The following is a 20,459-nucleotide window of genomic DNA, read 5'->3' as shown; positions in this document are numbered from 1 at the left end:
CTAATTTATTATTTATGCCTAGGAAGTCTGTCTGCAGTCCATCCTTCCAATTGTCCTCCGCTGACCACACCAATGCTGCCTGTGTATTCCTGTTGCCAAACTTAAGCTGCATAGAGCCTAATTTATTATTTTATGCCTAGGAAGTCTGTCTGCTGTCCCTCCTTCCAATTGTCCTCCGCTGACCACACCAATGCTACCTGTGTATTCCTGTTGCCAAATTTAAGCTGCATAGAGCCTAATTTATTATTTTAGGCCTAGGAAGTCTGTCTGCGGTCCCTCCTTCCAATTGTCCTCCGCTGACCACACCAATGCTGCCTGTGTATTCCTGTTGCCAAATTTAAGCTGCATAGAGCCTAATTTATTATTTTAGGCCTAGGAAGTCAGTCTGCGGTCCCTCCTTCCAATTGTCCTCCACTGACCAAACCAATGCTGCCTGTGTATTCCTCTTGCCAAATTTAAGCTGCATAGAGCCTAATTTATTATTTTAGGCCTAGGAAGTCTGTCTGCGGTCCCTCATTCCAATTGTCCTCCACTGACCACACCAATGCTGCCTGTGTATTCCTGTTGCCAAATTTAAGCTGCATAGAGCCTAATTTATTATTTTAGGCCTAGGAAGTCTGTCTGCTGTCCCTCCTTCCAATTGTCCTCCACTGACCACACCAATGCTGCCTGTGTACCCCTGCCACATAATGGAACCTTCATAGAGCCTAATTTATTATTTTAGGCCTAGGAAGTCTGTCTGCGGTCCCTCCTTCCAATTGTCCTCCACTGACCACACCAATGCTGCCTGTGTATTCCTGTTGCCAAATTTAAGCTGCATAGAGCCTGATTTATTATTTTAGGCCTAGGAAGTCTGTCTGCGGTTTCTCCTTCCAATTGTCCTCCACTGACCACACCAATGCTGCCTGTGTATTCCTGTTGCCAAATTTAAGATGCATAGAGCCTAATTTATTATTTATGCCTAGGAAGTCTGTCTGCAGTCCATCCTTCCAATTGTCCTCCGCTGACCACACCAATGCTGCCTGTGTATTCCTGTTGCCAAACTTAAGCTGCATAGAGCCTAATTTATTATTTTATGCCTAGGAAGTCTGTCTGCTGTCCCTCCTTCCAATTGTCCTCCGCTGACCACACCAATGCTACCTGTGTATTCCTGTTGCCAAATTTAAGCTGCATAGAGCCTAATTTATTATTTTAGGCCTAGGAAGTCTGTCTGCGGTCCCTCCTTCCAATTGTCCTCCGCTGACCACACCAATGCTGCCTGTGTATTCCTGTTGCCAAATTTAAGCTGCATAGAGCCTAATTTATTATTTTAGGCCTAGGAAGTCTGTCTGCGGTCCCTCCTTCCAATTGTCCTCCGCTGACCACACCAATGCTGCCTGTGTATTCCTGTTGCCAAATTTAAGATGCATAGAGCCTAATTTATTATTTATGCCTAGGAAGTCTGTCTGCAGTCCATCCTTCCAATTGTCCTCCGCTGACCACACCAATGCTGCCTGTGTATTCCTGTTGCCAAACTTAAGCTGCATAGAGCCTAATTTATTATTTTATGCCTAGGAAGTCTGTCTGCTGTCCCTCCTTCCAATTGTCCTCCGCTGACCACACCAATGCTACCTGTGTATTCCTGTTGCCAAATTTAAGCTGCATAGAGCCTAATTTATTATTTTAGGCCTAGGAAGTCTGTCTGCGGTCCCTCCTTCCAATTGTCCTCCGCTGACCACACCAATGCTGCCTGTGTATTCCTGTTGCCAAATTTAAGCTGCATAGAGCCTAATTTATTATTTTAGGCCTAGGAAGTCTGTCTGCGGTCCCTCCTTCCAATTGTCCTCCGCTGACCACACCAATGCTGCCTGTGTATTCCTGTTGCCAAATTTAAGCTTCATAGAGCCTAATTTATTATTTTAGGCCTAGGAAGTCTGTCTGTGGTCCCTCCTTCCAATTGTCCTCTACTGACCACACCAATGCTGCCTGTGTACCCCTGCCACATAATGGAACCTGCATAGAGCCTAATTTATTATTTTAGGCCTAGGAAGTCTGTCTGCGGTCCCTCCTTCCAATTGTCCTCCACTGAACACACCAATGCTGCCTGTGTATTCCTGTTGCCAAATTTAAGCTGCATAGAGCCTAATTTATTATTTTAGGCCTAGGAAGTCTGTCTGCGGTCCCTTCTTCCAATTGTCCTCCACTGACCACACCAATGCTGCCTGTGTATTCCTGTTGCCAAATTTAAGCTGCATAGAGCCTAATTTATTATTTTAGGCCTAGGAAGTCTGTCTGCGGTCCCTCCTTCCAATTGTCCTCCACTGACCACACCAATGCTGCCTGTGTATTCCTGTTGCCAAATTTAAGCTGCATAGAGCCTAATTTATTATTTTAGGCCTAGGAAGTCTGTCTGCGGTCCCTCCTTCCAATTGTCCTCCGCTGACCACACCAATGCTGCCTGTGTATTCCTGTTGCCAAATTTAAGCTGCATAGAGCCTAATTTATTATTTTAGGCCTAGGAAGTCTGTCTGCGGTCCCTCCTTCCAATTGTCCTCCACTGACCACACCAATGCTGCCTGTGTACCCCTGCCACATAATGGAACCTGCATAGAGCCTAATTTATTATTTTAGGCCTAGGAAGTCTGTCTGCAGTCCCTCCTTCCAATTGTCCTCCACTGACCACACCAATGCTGCCTGTGTATTCCTGTTGCCAAATTTAAGCTGCATAGAGCCTAATTTATTATTTTAGGCCTAGGAAGTCTGTCTGCGGTCCCTCCTTCCAATTGTCCTCCACTGACCACACCAATGCTGCCTGTGTATTCCTGTTGCCAAATTTAAGCTGCATAGAGCCTAATTTATTATTTTAGGCCTAGGAAGTCTGTCTGCGGTCCCTCCTTCCAATTGTCCTCCACTGACCACACCAATGCTGCCTGTGTATTCCTGTTGCCAAATTTAAGCTGCATAGAGCCTAATTTATTATTTTAGGCCTAGGAAGTCGGTCTGCAGTCCCTCCTTGCAATTGTCCTCCACTGACCACACCAATGCTGCCTGTGTACCCCTGTAACCAATTTAAAACTGCATAGAGCCAACTTTTTTAGTTAACACATACATTACTACCTTTGTCTGTCTGCGCCACTAAATCACGCTGTCCTCCACTGAAAAAGCTGAGCTTCAATCTTCCGGCTCTCATTAAGTATTTTTAAATGTAACACTACAGTTGCCATACTACTTGGGTTGGGGCCTAGTAACGGGGTCTGCCGCTCCTTGGTGTTCTCCTCCTCCTTGGTGTTCTCCTCCGGTTTTCCTTGTCTGAGCTTCAATCTTCCGGCTCTCATTAAGTATTTTTAAATTTAACACTACAGTTGCCATACTACTTGGGTTGGGGCCTAGTAACGGTGTCTGCCGCTCCTTGGTGTTCTCCTCCGGGTTTCCTTGTCTGAGCTTCAATCTTCCGGCTCTCATTAAGTATTTTTAAATGTAACACTACAGTTGCCATACTACTTGGGTTGGGGCCTAGTAACGTGGTCTGCCGCTCCTTGGTGTTCTCCTCCTCCTTGGTGTTCTCCTCCGGGTTTCCTTGTCTGAGCTTCAATCTTCCGGCTCTCATTAAGTATTTTTAAATGTAACACTACAGTTGCCATACTACTTGGGTTGGGGCCTAGTAACGGGGTCTGCCGCTCCTTGGTGTTCTCCTCTACTGAACAAAGCAGTGCCGCCTGTTTCCTTCTGTTAGCAATTTAGAACTGCATTTAGCCTAGTTACTTATTTGGCCCTACTCACTCTGTCAGCCTCTCATTACAGTGGTCCTCCACTGAACAAAGCAATGCCGCCTGGTTAGTCCTGTTACCAATTTTGAACTGCATTTAGGCCACTCTATTATTTGGGCCTAGATCTGTGTTTCCTCCTCATCCTGCCCATTGACCAGCCACTGCTAGATTAGCCCGCTGGTACATTGACCCAGACCACTACATTCCCCTTGCACTCTACACAGCCAGAATCTGACCCTGCTGAAAGTCAGGTTCCTCTTCCCGCATACTATACCACCTTACACGGGGACAAAGAGGAAGGTGCAGGTGAAAGTGCAGGTTCCTTCATCAGGTGGGGGGGCACACTCGTTGGCGATGTCACTGGCACAGGGCCCCTCATAGTACGCAAAGTGTCGCTGCTGGTGGGAGGCGCCCCCACCGTGCAAACACACCGCCGTACTGTGAGGGGCCCTGTGCCAGTGCCAATGCGAACGAGTGGGACCCCCTGCTTGCTCAGGATCACAGCACTTGCAACATTGCAATACTTACCTCTAACTGCTCCACCGCCGTGACGTACTCCACGTTTCCTGGGCCCACTGAAAACTTGAACCAGCCCTACCCCCCACAACTTTAGCCAAATGACCCCCCAATTTTCAATGGCTACCTATTATTGTAAGGTAAATTAAGACTGACAAGCTTAAGTAATAAGAATTGATGTTTTTGGCATTAAAATGGGCACTGTAGGTGTTTTCCTGGCCTCCACTCCCTGCCGACTATGCTTCCCCATTGACTTGCATTGGGTTTCGTGTTTCGGCCGAACAACGCCCCCGACTTTGCAAGAAGATCGGCCGATTTCACTCGACTCGACGTTTGACAAAGTCGGGTTTCGCAAAACCCGACTCGACCCCAAAAAAGTAAAAGTCGCTCAACCCTATTTATGTGTACTCTGCAATGCTACCTGGGGGAGTACTGTGTCTTTAAGCCTAGGCATGTACTCTGCATCCCCGCCTGTGATACAACTATGCCTTTAAGTGCCTAAACGAGTGGTATGCTTAAAAAAATTATTAAAAGAAAAAAAGGGGGTTTGATACCATGTTAGCCAGTTGAAAAAAGATTGCTCTCAGTGGGAAGATAACTTTGTAGTTATGATGATACCTTTTAGTGGCTAACAAAAATAAAATAAATGATGTTACAAAGCAACCTTTCAAAACTTCTTAGAGCTCTCTTCCTCAGGCATGGTAGAACAACGTTTCTGAAGAAACACAAATATATGCACAAAAAAAAGAAAAGAAAAAAAGAAACATGACATAATAAATGGACATTTAACCCCTTTCTGACATCGGACGTAATGATCCATCCATGTGACCTGGGCCAATTTGACCAGGGACAGATCATTACACCATTGCAATCACCAGCTGTCAAAGACCGCTCCCGGCACTTTAGCCCCCAAAATGCTGTGGTCAAACACGATCACAGCATTCCGGGTGCAGGCAGAGGGCTGAAAGCCCTCTGTCTTTGGATCGGAGACACCGTGGCATGAGGCGATGTCTCAATGGGTGCCATGGTGACCGGATGTTGTCGACATCTGGGTCACCATACCTAGGAAACTTGCTGATCATGTGCAGTACATGATCATCAACTCTTCCTGTCAGGGCAGAGCTGACAGTTTTTATAGCATGGGGATGCTGCTTCATCTCCATGCTATAGAAGCGATCAGACTGCAAAAAATGATAGTCCCATAGTGGGACAAAGTAACAAAGTTAGAAAAAAGTTAAAAAAGAAAAAATGTTTTAAATAATTGTAAAAATATTAAAAAAAAAATCAAAAATAATAATAAAAAAATAAAAATATATTCTATCTCTAAATATATATTTGAATGAAAAAATATAAACAATAAGAGTACACATACAGTGGGGCAAAAAAGTATTTAGTCAGTCAGCAATTGTGCAAGTTCCACCACTTAAAAAGATGAGAGGCGTCTGTAATTTACATCATAGGTAGACCTCAACTATGGGAGACAAACTGAGAAAAAAAAATCCAGAAAATCACATTGTCTGTTTTTTTATCATTTTATTTGCATATTATGGTGGAAAATAAGTATTTGGTCAGAAACAAAATTTCATCTCAATACTTTGTAATATATCCTTTGTTGGCAATGACAGAGGTCAAACGTTTTCTGTAAGTCTTCACAAGGTTGCCACACACTGTTGTTGGTATGTTGGCCCATTCTTCCATGCAGATCTCCTCTAGAGCAGTGATGTTTTTGGCTTTTCGCTTGGCAACACGGACTTTCAACTCCCTCCAAAGGTTTTCTATAGGGTTGAGATCTGGAGACTGGCTAGGCCACTCCAGGACCTTGAAATGCTTCCTACGAAGCCACTCCTTTGTTGCCCTGGTGGTGTGCTTTGGATCATTGTCATGTTGAAAGACCCAGCCACGTTTCATCTACAATGCCCTTGCTGATGGAAGGAGGTTTGCACTCAAAATCTCACGATACATGGCCCCATTCATTCTTTCATGTACCCGGATCAGTCGTCCTGGCCCCTTTGCAGAGAAACAGCCCCAAAGCATGATGTTTCCACCACCATGCTTTACAGTAGGTATGGTGTTTGATGGATGCAACTCAGTATTCTTTTTCCTCCAAACACGACAAGTTGTGTTTCTACCAAACAGTTCCAGTTTGGTTTCATCAGACCATAGGACATTCTCCCAAAACTCCTCTGGATCATCCAAATGCTCTCTAGCAAACTTCAGACGGGCCCGGACATGTACTGGCTTAAGCAGTGGGACACGTCTGGCACTGCAGGATCTGAGTCCATGGTGGCGTAGTGTTTTACTTATGGTAGGCCTTGTTACATTGGTCCCAGCTCTCTGCAGTTCATTCACTAGGTCCCCCCGCGTGGTTCTGGGACTTTTGCTCACCGTTCTTGTTATCATTCTGACCCCACGGGGTGGGATTTTGCGTGGAGCCCCAGATCGAGGGAGATTATCAGTGGTCTTGAATGTCTTCCATTTTCTAATTATTGCTCCCACTGTTGATTTCTTCACTCCAAGCAGGTTGGCTATTGCAGATTCAGTCTTCCCAGCCTGGTGCAGGGCTACAATTTTGTTTCTGGTGTCCTTTGACAGCTCTTTGGTCTTCACCATAGTGGAGTTTGGAGTCAGACTGTTTGAGGGTGTGCACAGGTGTCTTTTTATACTGATAACAAGTTTAAACAGGTGCCATTACTGCAGGTAATGAGTGGAGGAAAGAGGAGACTCTTAAAGAAGAAGTTACAGATCTGTGAGAGCCAGAAATCTTGATTGATTGTTTCTGACCAAATACTTATTTTCCACCATAATATGCAAATAAAATGCTAAAAAAACAGACAATGTGGTTTTCTGGATTTTTTTTTCTCAGTTTGTCTCCCATAGTTGAGGTCTACCTATGATGTAAATTACAGACGCCTCTCATCTTTTTAAGTGGTGGAACTTGCACTATTGCTGACTGACTAAATACTTTTTTGCCCCACTGTATTTGGTATCACCGCATCTGCAACGACCCGACCTATAAAATTGTCCCACTAGTTAACCCCTTTAGTGAGCACCATAAAAAAATAAAAAACGAGGCAGAAAACAATGCTTTATAATTATACCGCTGAACAAAAAGTGGAAAAGCACGCAATCAAAAAGACAGATATAAATAAACATAGTACTGCTGAAAACGTCATCTTGTCCTGCAAAAAACAAGCCACCATACAGCTCCAGCAAGCGCAGCATCAGTGACATCATCGAGGTTACTTCTGGTCCGTGAGGCTGTGTTCCCAGGCATGCTGAACTGAGGTGACCTCGGTGTGATCCCCGCCAGCTCATGGTGCTAGCGGGAATCTCTCTGAGGTCACCAGAACTCACCTAGGTCACCACAGTTCAGCACGGCTGGGAACACAGCCTCACTGACTGGCAGTAACCTTGACGATGTCACCGCCAGTCACTGACACAGCAGCAGCAGCAGCTCTGTCACCAGTGGTTCTCAGCCTGGACGGTCGCATCTTGGCATTGTCCAGGTTGAAAACTATTTCTCCTCCAGACATGGATTATGGTGTGGCAGAGGTGTATCTAGCCTTTCCTGCACCTGGGGCAAAGAATCAGTTTGGCACCACCCCCCCAACCTCCCCCATTTGAACCTTAACTCCATTGAAACTGTATGACCAAGCCAAGGTACATTCCTGAATCCCCATTATGTTAAAATAGATACCAATAAAAGTAAAATTAATTGAGACAGCGGTAGGTCAAGTGTTTTTGAATATCCATATTGAATCAGGAGCCTCATATAATCCTGCATAAAGGTTAATAATGGCCCCATAAGATCCTCCATAGACACATTTGCCCAATATAGTGCTCCACAAACGTTGATTATGGCCCCATAAGATGCTCCATAAATATATTTGCGCCATATAATGCTGCACAAACGTTAATTATGGCCCCATAAGGTGCTCCATAAATATGTTTGCCCCATATAGTGCTGCAGAAACGTTGATTATGCCCCATAAGATGCTCCATAAATATATTTGCCTCATATAGTGCTGCAGAAACGTTGATTATGCCCCATAAGATGCTCCATAAATATGTTTGCCCCATATTGTGCTGCAGAAATGTTGATTATGCCCCATAAGATGCTCCATAAATATATTTGCCCCATATAGTGCTGCAGAAACGTCGATTATGCCCCATAAGATACTCCATAAATATATTTGCCCCATATAGTACTGCAGAAACATCGATTATGCCCCATAAGATGCTCCATAAATATATTTGCCTCATATAGTGCTGCAGAAACATTGATTATGCCCCATAAGATACTCCATACAGATATTTGCCCCATTTGCTGTTGCTGCAATAAAAAAAAAAATCACATACTCACCTCTCCGGCGCTCAGGCCCCCAGCACTTTCAATATTCACCTGCTGCTCATTCCAGCTGCCGTCCATCTTCAGCATCAGAACTGACGCTCAGGCAGAGGGCGCACACTAACCACGTCACCGCGCCCTCTGACCTCAGCGTCACTGCTGAAGACGGAGCCACGCCGGAACGAGGAGCAGGTTAATATCGCGCAGCGCAGCCCTTCCCTCCCCGTTATACTCACCTGCTCCTGGCGCGGTGCAGGTCCCTGCTTCCCCAGGGCTGCACTGCAGCTTCTCCCTGTACTGAGCGGTCAACGTTACCTCTCATTACAGTAATGAATATGCAGCCCCACCCCTATGGGAGGTGGAGCCGCATATTCATTACTGTAATGAGCGGTACCATGTGACCGCTCAGTACAGGAAGAAGCTGGGGCGCCGGGGAACCGGAGACCTGCAGGGACCGAGCCGCCAGGAGTAGGTGAGTAACTCAGTGTGGGGGCAGCAGAATGCCGCTGACGAGGAGCTTCCTTGGACTGCCACATCATCAGGCGGCCCGCTGGCGCCCCCCTGTCGGCTGCGCCCGGGGCACATGCCCCGGCTCCCCCACCTGGATACACCACTGTGGTGTGGGACAGAACAACTGAGAGGTGAGGGATATGGGTTTTTTTTATTTTTGTTTGATTACATGAGAATGAGGCCTTTGGTGGAATTAGGCGTTAGGTTAGTATAACTATGTTTGTTATTTTTAAATAAAAATGGAACACTGTGTTTTGTTTTATTTCTAATAAAGGACTTTATTCTGGCTGTGTGTGTATTTACCATATATCTATAGGATTAGTAATGGATAAGTGTCTCATAGATGCCTCTCCATTAGTAATCTATCGGCTTGATGTCACCTGACTAGTGTTGAGCGATACCTTCCGATATTCTAAAGTATCGGTATCGGATTGGATCGGCCGATACCGGCAAAATATCGGATCTCGCCGATACCGATACCCGATACCAATACAAGTCAATGGGACACAAATATCAGAAGGTATCCTGGATGGTTCCCAGGGTCTGAAGGAGAGGAAACTCTCCTTCAGGCCCTGGGATCCATATTCATGTAAAAAATAAAGAATAAAAATAAAAAATATGGATATACTCACCCCTCTGGCGGACCCTGGACCTTAGCGATGTAACCGGCAGCCTCCGTTCCTAAGAATGCAGAGTGAAGGTCGCGTTCGATGACGTCGCGGCTTGGGATTGGTCGCGTGACCGCTCATGTGACCGCTCACGCGACCAATCACAAGCCGCGACGTCATCGCAGGTCCTACACTCACTGCATTCTTAGGAACAGAGGCTGCCGGTTACACAGCTAAGGTCCAGGGTCCGCCGGAGGGGTGAGTATATCCATATTTTTTATTTTTATTCTTTATTTTTTACATGAATATGGATCCCAGGGCCTGAAGGAGAGTCTCCTCTCCTCCAGACCCTGGGAACCATACACTGGGAACTTCCGATTCCGATTTCCAATATCACAAAAATATCGGAACTCGGTATCGGAATTCCGATAAGCAAATATCGGCCGATACCCGATACTTGCGGTATCGGAATACTCAACACTACACCTGACAATACAAAGGTGACATCAACCCCACAAATATGAGCACCACTTGCCACCACTGCAGGGCAAGTGGAAAGAGCCTGGCAAAGCAACAGAATTGGTGCATCTAATAGATGCACCTTTTCTGGGCAGCTGCAGGCTGCTATTTTTAGACTGGGGAATCAATATCCATGGCCCATTACCAGCCTGAGAATACCAACCCCCAGCTATGAGCTTTAGCAAGGCTGGCTGTCAAAAATGGGGTGACACAACACCATTTTTTAAATTATTTATTTAAATAATGTAAAAAAAACAGCATGGGGACGCCTCTATTCTTGATAACCAACCTTACTGAAACTGACAGCTGAGGGCTGCAGCCCCCAGCTGTGAGTTTTACCTTGCTGGCTATAGAAAATACAGGGGAACACACACAATTTTTTTCATTTATTTATTTATTTATAGCGCAGGTGGTGGCTGATGAATACGCCCGTCAGCCGCTCCTGCTGTCACTATAATTAGTGGCAACAGGGGTAGGCTGGTGGGAGCAACAGTCCCATCAGCCGCCGCCTGCTGTATCTTTTATCACTTAAATACAACTTTCATCATTCTCCCCTGCTCGGGCTGATCTCCGGAAGAGCAGGGGAGAATGATGAGAGCCATGTTCAGCACCCAGCGCCGTGAACAGTGCTTACTGTAACGCTTCTTACCCAGCGCTGATGCGTGTCAGACGGATGACATCCATGTGTGTTATCCGTGTGCGGGACATTTTGTGGCCCATGATGACACTAATAAACGGACATGTCAGCGTGTATGAATGGGTCTATGTGTGTACGTGTCTCTGGTAAGTGTGAAAACTGTGAAAAATATGCGAAAGAGGCCTAAAGCTGGTATCACTGAAATCGCACCAACCTGAAGAATCAAGTAATCTAATCACTTATGCCGCACAAGGAGCAGAGTAAAAAATAAATAAAACCAATTCTTCACATGCTGTTGATTTTTTTCATTCTGCCTCCCAAAGATCACTGTTAGGCTCAGTGCACATTTATCCTGCGCTGAGCGCTTTCACCAGCGTTTCCGTGTAAATCTCTGAAATACGTGCTTCAGACAGAACCCCTGGCAGAAGATTCTCTATAGTGAAGCAGAAGCCAATTGACCTTTGATCCTACGGTGTCCGTCTTTTTAGGATGGCATAAAAGTACCATAGGCCACAGTTTTGTGCACTTCTGAAAAGAAGGGCACCACTGAACAGAGGCCAAATGGAGTCCAGAGTATCTCTGCTGCCTCAATATAGTCTTTAGAAATACCCTGGTTTAGGGAAAAAGGGAAAAAAAAAAACAAGTGCGGCGCTTCCTCTGAGCATAATACGTTTTTACCAACAGTTAAAAAAAAATTATTTTAGTTGTGGTTATGCTCACCTTCTATCGGTAAGAAATGCACGTTGAGATTCTTAAGGAATCAATTCTTTAGGCAACTCTTCTCCGTATGTTGTATAATCCAATAAGGTGTGCAGCTCACTTTGGAGAACTATGTGTTGATCCTGCTTCGGATCCACATAGGTGGCGAATTCAAAGGGAAAATAAACTCCAAGCAAATGTGGCGCTAAGCACTGTGGCATAGCGACTGGTCATGTGATCAATGGACGGTATGTATCGCAGAGGTGGGTGGCCCTGTGATGGAAGCCTGGGTATGTTTTGCTCAAGCAGATCTACTGCTGAGGGATTTGTTTACATTGGGAAGGCTTCCAGGTGATTGGAGAGATGGGTGGGTTCAGTCACCTACAAACCCACACAAAGAGGCGTGTCTGAACACGTAAGATGGTTTTGTTGAAGGACCTGTGGTGATGTCACGCTCACCTGACTGGCCATGTGACAGGTACCTGGGTGTGGTTACACCTATGTAAAGGAGGTGTGTGTAGCACATGGTGTGAGTGTGTGGGAGTCTGTCAGGGTGGGCACACTTCCATATGTCCTGGCTGGACACTGCAGAGTGGCCTGTGTGTTGGACGGTTCCATGTGGGGACAGACGTCCTGAACAACACACAGAGACCATATTTAGGCTGGAAAGCCTACGTGCCGGACATAGCACAGTCTGTGTGCCCACAGACCTGAGAGAGCGGAGCTCTACTATGGACATTGAGGAATCACCTGTCTGATGTAAGACTGTTTACCTGTTGTTCCTGTTGCAATGTGGTTTATGGAGCAATAAACCTGTGAACTTTTAAGGAAACGTGTCTCCTGAGTGTCACCCGTCGCACCTGAGTGAGTACAACCCCTACAGCACCTATGGATTTTTTGAATGCATCAACTTCCAGTGAAAAATGTTAATAAAAATTCATTTATTTTCTCAAAATAAAAAAAATAAAACATATTTGTAAAATATTTTTAAAATACAGTACAACGAGTTTCGGCTGCTATTTTTACAGTGCAGCCTTCATCAGGTAGCAAAAGAAACAAAAAGAACAGACATACAATAAGCACTATTTAGTGGTGTGGGGGGCCCTGGGCTACCGCTCAGATTACTCACCACCATCAGGGCATTACTGCCCTGACTGGCGTATGGGCCCGGTGGACAGAGGGGGCCCGCATCCGGCCCCGTCTCATCTGCTCACCGGGCCCCTACCAGCGCTGCGGCAGTTAAACGCTATTGATGTGCGGGCGCACGCCCCCACATGTCAATAGCTAACAATCGGAGGCTGGCAGCTGACATCAGCCGCAGCACGCACGTCGCCGGCGTCTGACGTCATTGTCAGGCGCCAGCGAGTGCGCGCTGCTGGAGGGAGCTGCTTCGCCGAAGGAGCCCAGACAGGTGAGGAGAACTTTTTTTTTTTTTTAATTGCGAACGGCAATGCGGGGGGCCCGGGCCAGTATGCTGGATACTGGGGGCAGAGATGTTGGACACACTGGGGGCAATATGCTGGACAAACTGGGTCAGATTGCTGGACACACTGGGGGCAATATGCTGGAGACACTGGGGGCAATATGCTGGACACACTGGGGGCAATATGCTGGACACACTGGGGGCAATATGCTGGACACACTGGGGGCAATATGCTGGACACACTGGGGCAGATTGCTGAACACACTGGGAGCAATATGCTGGAGACACTGGGGCTGATTGCTGGACACACTGGGGGCAATATGCTGAACACAGTGGGGCAGGATGCTGGACACATTGGGGGCATGATGCTGGAGACACTGGGGCAGATTGCTGGACACACTGGGGGCAATATGCTGGAGACACTGGGGCAGATTGCTGGACACACTGGGGCAATATGCTGGACACACTGGGGCAGGATGCTGAACACACTGGGGACAGGATGCTGGACACACTGAGGGCAGGATGCTGGACATTGGGGGCAGAGATGCTGGACACTGGGGGCAGAGATGCTGGACACTGGGGGCAGAGATGCTGGACACTTTGGTGCAGAGATGCTGGACACATTGGTGCAGAGATGCTGGACACACTGGGGCAGGACTGGAGACAGATGGGGCAGGATTGGAGACATGGGCAGAATGTGGATACGGGGCATGATTGGAGACACGAGGCAGAATGAAAGACATGGGGCAGGATTGGAGACAGATCGTGCAGGATCATGGGGCAGGATGGACACGATGGAGGCTGATGGGGCAGGATGGGGAGATCATATGGAGCAGAATGGATACTTATGAGGGCAGGATGGGAGAACATATGGCTGGAGCCAGGAATGAGACACACCAGGCCAGGATGGGGGATATTATTATTACCATAGGAGCTAATTAAGGGATATTATTACTGCAGTGATGTATTTATTTTATTTTTTGAGGACACTGTTTTAAATGGGGGGGGGCGATCCTGTTACTGTGTAGAGTGACACTATGTTGCCTCTTTTTCTTCATGTGGTGTAATGTAGAAGTTAAGAAAAATTAAGTAATGTGTTCTGCAAGCGGAGCTCGAGATAACTGTGTTATTTCCTGTAGAGACGAGTCCTGGCTGGATGAAGTGATGGTGGTCTGTGCTGGATGAAAGATGAAGGACTTCACCTAGAGACGTCACTGGTGAGTCAGTGTGTTACCTATACACTGACACTATGCACTGTATACTATATACAGAGGTCCTGTGTACAATGTCACCGGTGATCACTGTATTACCTCTACACAGACACTGCATACTAAGTACAGATCTCCTGTGAATACTTGCACTTATAGTGATAGTATTGTATTTTGTTTTTGTTTGTTTTTTCCTAACTGAAGGGTAAATTGACTATATCAATGGATGTTTGACAGGTTATAGTTTCACACAGCAACTATTTTTCTGGAATAATCTGGTTCAGGTATATGATGACCTCATCGCATGACCCTGTCGCATGACCCCGTCACGTCACCCCTTCACATGACCCAATCAGATGACCGGGGGCCCACAGTGTCTGAACAGCCCAGGACCCTGGCTACCCTTAATCCACCCCTGGATGACTGCAACGCATTAGTCACTACAGTGCACTGCCACTACTACAACGGCAGTTTGCAATTTTCACTTGGCAACGTTCATTGCTGCTTGTTTCTGGAAAATACCCATGGAGTCAAAATCGTCACTACACATGTAGATAAATTCCCAAAGGGGTATAATTTCCCAAATGGAGTCACTTGAGGGGGAATTTTGCTCTTATAGCAATTAGGGGCTCTGTATATGGAGTGCGCAAACTGTTCTAGGAAAATCTGCGCTCCAGGAAGCAAATAGCGCTACATTCCTCCCGAGTCTATCTGTATGGCTAAGTAGTACTGTACAGCCACATATGAGATACTGCCACGTTCAGTAGAAATTGTTGGACAAATTTTGGTGCCATTTTTAACCACTTCTTGTGTGAAAATGTAAAATCTTGGTGGTAAAAATGTAGCTATTTTGTCTTCACTGCCCAATGGTATAAAATTCCTTGACACACCTGTGGTGTCAATAAGATCACTGCACCCCTAGATAAATTCATTGAGAGGTGTAGTTCGTAAAATGGGGTGACTTATGGGGGGTTCTGCTGTTATGACACCTCATGGGCTCTCACAGTGGGTTATGGCACCTGCAAACATAACTGTAAAATCTGGAGCTCCTTGCATTCTGAGCTTTGCACTGTGCCTGAAAAATATTTCCCGATTACATGTACGGTATTGGCGCACTCAGAAAAAAAAAGACCTCAGTTGTAAAAAAAAATTCCTATTAGCCCCTAGAAAAATAAACAACTTGGCGCTAAAACAACATTTTAGTGGTAAAAATTCTGAGAGGCACATGTGGTGTTAATATGATCACTGCACCCCTACATTAATTCATTGGGGAGTGTAGTTTGTAAAATGAGTTCACATATAGGGGTTTCTGTTGTTCTGGCACCTCAGGGGCTCTGCCAATGTGACATGGCACCTTCAAACTATTCCAGCAAAGTCTGAACTCCAATATGGCGCCTCTTCCCTTCTGAGCTTTGCACTGTGCCTCAAAAGTAGTATTACTCTGCATAAGGGGTATCGGCGTACTTAAGAGAAATTGCATAAGAAATTGTATGGTGCAATTTCTCTTGCTTCCCTTATGAAAATGCAAAATTTGGGGTTAAAATAAATATGCAAATTGCCTCTTCTGAGAAAAAGAGGACTTAACTCTATAGCGCCACCTGTTGGAATTTAAAATAACATTTTTGTGAGGAAAAATGTGATTTTATTATTTTCACGGTTCAACGGTATAAACTTCTGTGAAGCACCTGGGGGTTCAATGTGCTCACCATGCATCTAAATACATTCCATTAGGGGTCTAGTCTTCAAAATAGGGTCACTTGTGGGGGGTTTCCACTGTTTAGCCACATCAGGGGCTTTGCAAATACAACATGGCATGCAATCTCAATTCCAGCCAATTTTGCATTGAAAAATTAAAACGGTGCTCCTCCCTTCCGAGCTCTGCCATGCGCCCAAACAGTGGTTTACCCCCACATATGGGGTATCAATGAACTCAGGACAAATTGCACAACAACTTTTGGGGTCCAATTTCTCCTGTTACCCTTGGGAAAATAAAAACTTGGGGGAGAAATATCATTTTTGTGGAGAAAATATGATTTTTTATTTTCATGGCTCTATGTTATAAACTTCTGTGAAGCACTTAGAAGTTCAAAGTGCTCACTACACATCTAGATAATTTCCTTGAGTGGGTCTAGTTTCCAAAATGGGGTCATTTGTGGGGGATTTCCACTGCTCAGGCACATCAGAGGCTCTCCAAACGCGACATGGTGTCTGATCTCAATTCCAGCCAAATTTGCATTGAAAATGTCAAATGGCGCTCCTTCCATTCCAAGCTCTGCCAATTGCCCAAATAGTGGTTTACCCCCACATATGGGGTATCAGCATACTTAGGAAAAATTGCACAACAACTTTTGGGGTTCAATTTCTCCTGTTACCCTTGTGAAAATAAAAATTGGGGCGAAAAGATCATGTTTTTGGAAAAAATATGATTGTTTATTTTCACGGCTCTACGTTATAAACTTCTGTGAATCGCTTGGGGATTCAAAGTTCTCACCACACATCTGCATAAGTTCCATGGGGGGTCTAGTTTCCAAAATAGGGTCACTTGTGAGGGGTTTCCACTGTTTAGTCACATCAGGAGTTCTCCAAATGTGACATGGCGTCCGATCACAATTCCAGCCAATTTTGCCTTGAAAAATTCAAACGGCGCTCCTTCCCTTCCGAGCTCTGCCATGCGCCCAAACAGTGGTTTACACCAACATATGGGGTATCACCATACTCAGGACAAATTGCACAACAACTTTCGGAGCCAAATTGTTCCTGCTACTCTTGGGAAAATAAAAAAATTTGGATCTGAAGTAATTTTTTTGTGAATAAAAATTAAATGTTCATTTTTTTTTTAAACATTCCAAAAATTCCTATGAAACACCTGAAGGGTTAATAAACTTCTTGAATGTGGTTTTAACTACCTTGAGGGGTGCAGTTTTTACAATGGTGTCACTTTTGGATATCTTCTATCATATAGACCCCTCAAAGTGACTTCAAATGTGATGTGGTCCCTAAAAAAAATGGTGTTGTAAAAATGAGAAATTGCTGGTCAACTTTTAACCCTCGGAACTTCCTAACAAAAAAAATTTGATTCCAAAATTGTGCTGATGTAAAGTAGACATGTGGAAAATGTTACTTCACAGGGATCTTGAGCATTCCAGAGTTATCATGTCTTTAAGGGACAGTTGTCAGAATTGTAAAAATTGGTGTGGTCATTAATGGGTGTTCGTTATATAAACAAATTGAGCTCAGAGAATGAATCCTTAGTTGGATCAGATTAGTGGTGTGAAAGTTTTATAGTCCCAATATCCAAGTAAGATCGGAGGCCTGGCATCATTAGTGCAGATTTCTCAGATTCTGTAGTAAGTCATAAATAATCCTGGCAGATTTAGTCCTATGTGAAGAGAATAAAGCACTAATAAGTTTGTATTCCCAAACCCTTCAATGTTTATTGTTTTAAAGCTGCCTTTTCATATGACAACTTTTATATTGTTTATGTTTAGTGATGGGTGAACCCCCCCCCCCCGATGATCGGGATAAGCAAGTTCGCCCGAGTTTTTTTTTATAAAGTTCGAGTTTGGGGACGGAGGTGATGCGAACTTGCGTCCGAGCCCCAAACTTGGACTCTACAGACATGGAATGGGGCGGGTGGGCTGTAAAAGAAAGAATAAAATTAATAATAAACATTATAATAATACTTACCTGTCCAGCGACACGTCCTCATGTCCTGCTGTCTCCCGGCTGCATTACCTTTGGCGGTATTCACTGCACTCGGCAGTCTGTGGCTTTTTCCATCAGTGTTCATGCGGTGATGTCACCGCACAAACACTGCTGGAAAAAGCCGAAGACTGATGAGTGCAGTGAATACCGCCGGAAGGTAATGAACAGCCCCGGAAGCAGATGCGTCCGGGAGACAGTGGGATGAAAGAACGCGTCGCTGAACTGGTAAATATAATATTTATAATGTTTAATTTTACTCTTTCTTTTACAGGTCCTGGACCGGAACTGGACCCAAACTGTAACACGGGTTTCCCATGGAAACCCATGTTCGGGACCTTGTGACCGAACACTATGTGTTCGGTACAGGTCTCGAACTTTACAGTTTGGGTTCGCCCATCCCTATTTATGTTGTATCCTGGACCACAGAAATGTTTGACCACAGTTAAATGGGTTTTTTTTATCAGTAATAGTGTTGCGATGAGACTTTGCTCTCAGTTTCTGTGCTGTTTATACTACATAGAGACTCCTAATATAGCATATAGTTTGCAGAATTAAGTACACTACATTGGAAGAGGAACATGTGAAAGTCCAGGGAATCTTATAGGCTCACTGTGTGTTGGGAATCTGTATCCTTTGATCTCTACATGAGTGCAGATTTTGCAGCTTTTCACATTGCAAGAATTTGGTGCAGTCCATGATATTGGGCAAAAAAAGAAAGTAAACACCTAACATTAGTGTGCAGGAGAGAAGTGCAATTCACAGCCTGAAGAACAACAAGGAGATCATTAGTTTTTCCCACCATGGTGGTGCTGGTGTAGCTTCTGGTGCTGTAGTGAGAGGACATGGTCATTCTGTGCCTGATGCATGCCTCAATATAACATGTTCCTCTGGTGCACGCAGAAGACAGGAAGTCCTGTGTCATTTCATGGGGTCGAATACTGCTACAGGAATGGTGTAACCAGAACATGTTGAGGCAGTGTTACATTGATTGGCTGACAGTGGCTCCAACACTCAGACCACTGCAGAATGCAGAAAGTTCACACCTATGGACCATGGTCATACGGCTCCCACCTCACACCCTTGCACTTTAGCCAAGCAGTATGAGATCTGAGTCATGCAGCAGTCACTTCTGCGTTTAAAGACTCTGCAGGCTGTGGTTCTGGGGGCAATCCACATTGCCCTGCCCAACAAGTGTAAGATATTGAGTGCACTGATGCCAAACTACTTGTTCAGTTGGAGGATGAGTACATGGGAGGGTTAATACACATGGTCAGCGGACCAGTGCAACACATATCTGATGATTTTTTATCACAAGCCCAGAAACAGTGTTGTGCACACCTCAAAATAGACATATGTCAAATATTAGGGAAAAAGAGGCATAGGAAAAAATGTAAATTCAATAAAAACATCTTTTAATAGAAAAATAATTAAAAAACAATAATATTCAACAGGAGAATCCTCTTAATAAAAAGTAGCTGGGAACAACATCAGAGTAAGAAAATATACCAATAATATTAATAAGACAGCACTAATCAAACTGTGCTACAATACACGAAGGCAGTACATTAATATTCAGTAACATGTGGCCAAACCTAGTTAGAAAATGCATTCAGTATAGCTGATTGCCATGGAACATGTGCTCCTATGATTGTAAAACAGCCATGCATATACTCTATAGCCCTTAGTGGCGTGCATAAGCCCAGGTAAAGTGCATTGTGCCTATCAAGTAAAGTACCCACAGTAACGTTGATTGAATATTGTAAACTTACATAAATAAGTCTCCAAGTGGAGAATGTTCCACAGCGACCCCGACAGCGCCGTTTCGCCTAACTGGCTTCCTCTAATAGGGGGCATATGTGTCTATAACTACCCACTCTGCCTTTATATCTAAATGAAACTGCTGAATTTCGCATCGGCATAATTGGTATCTCATTGCGCATGCGCCGATCGTCACATGTCCCTGCATAAATGTGACTTCCGGAACGCAAGCGTGGTACGCTTCGCCTTCCTCTATGTACAGAGGAGGAAGTCACTCGGACGTCATTGACCGGCGCATGCGCAGACCACATGCTGAGGCCGCATAATGCAAAGAGTAATTGCGGGGGCAGAGAACCTGACGGTGAATATATATCTGTGAACTAAAAACTAAATGTAAAAACCGGCAGCAACCTAAATCTAAACTAATGGCACAAGCCTTTTAAAAGAGCACATAAATCACATATATAGCTGTAAATACATCAGAAAAATAAATACATATATAAATAAATATTGTGATACCTCGATATAAAAGTTATAATGGATCAATATAAAGTACATACATTAATAAATGCCATAAATATAACTCAATATATAGTGCATATTTACTGTACATAAATGTTATAATAAATCAATATAAAGGGCATATTTTAATAAATATTAAAAATTAAAAGTGCAGAATATGTATGTGCGAATGTTCACATACATACGTATATAAACGTATGCACAAAAGTATGTACACACATAAATATAAATAACCAAAAAAAAAAGAAAAAAGAAAGCTA

This window comes from Ranitomeya variabilis, chromosome 1 (genome assembly GCF_051348905.1).
Source record: "Ranitomeya variabilis isolate aRanVar5 chromosome 1, aRanVar5.hap1, whole genome shotgun sequence".
Lineage (NCBI taxonomy): Eukaryota > Metazoa > Chordata > Amphibia > Anura > Dendrobatidae > Ranitomeya > Ranitomeya variabilis.
This window is presented reverse-complemented; position numbering follows the sequence as displayed.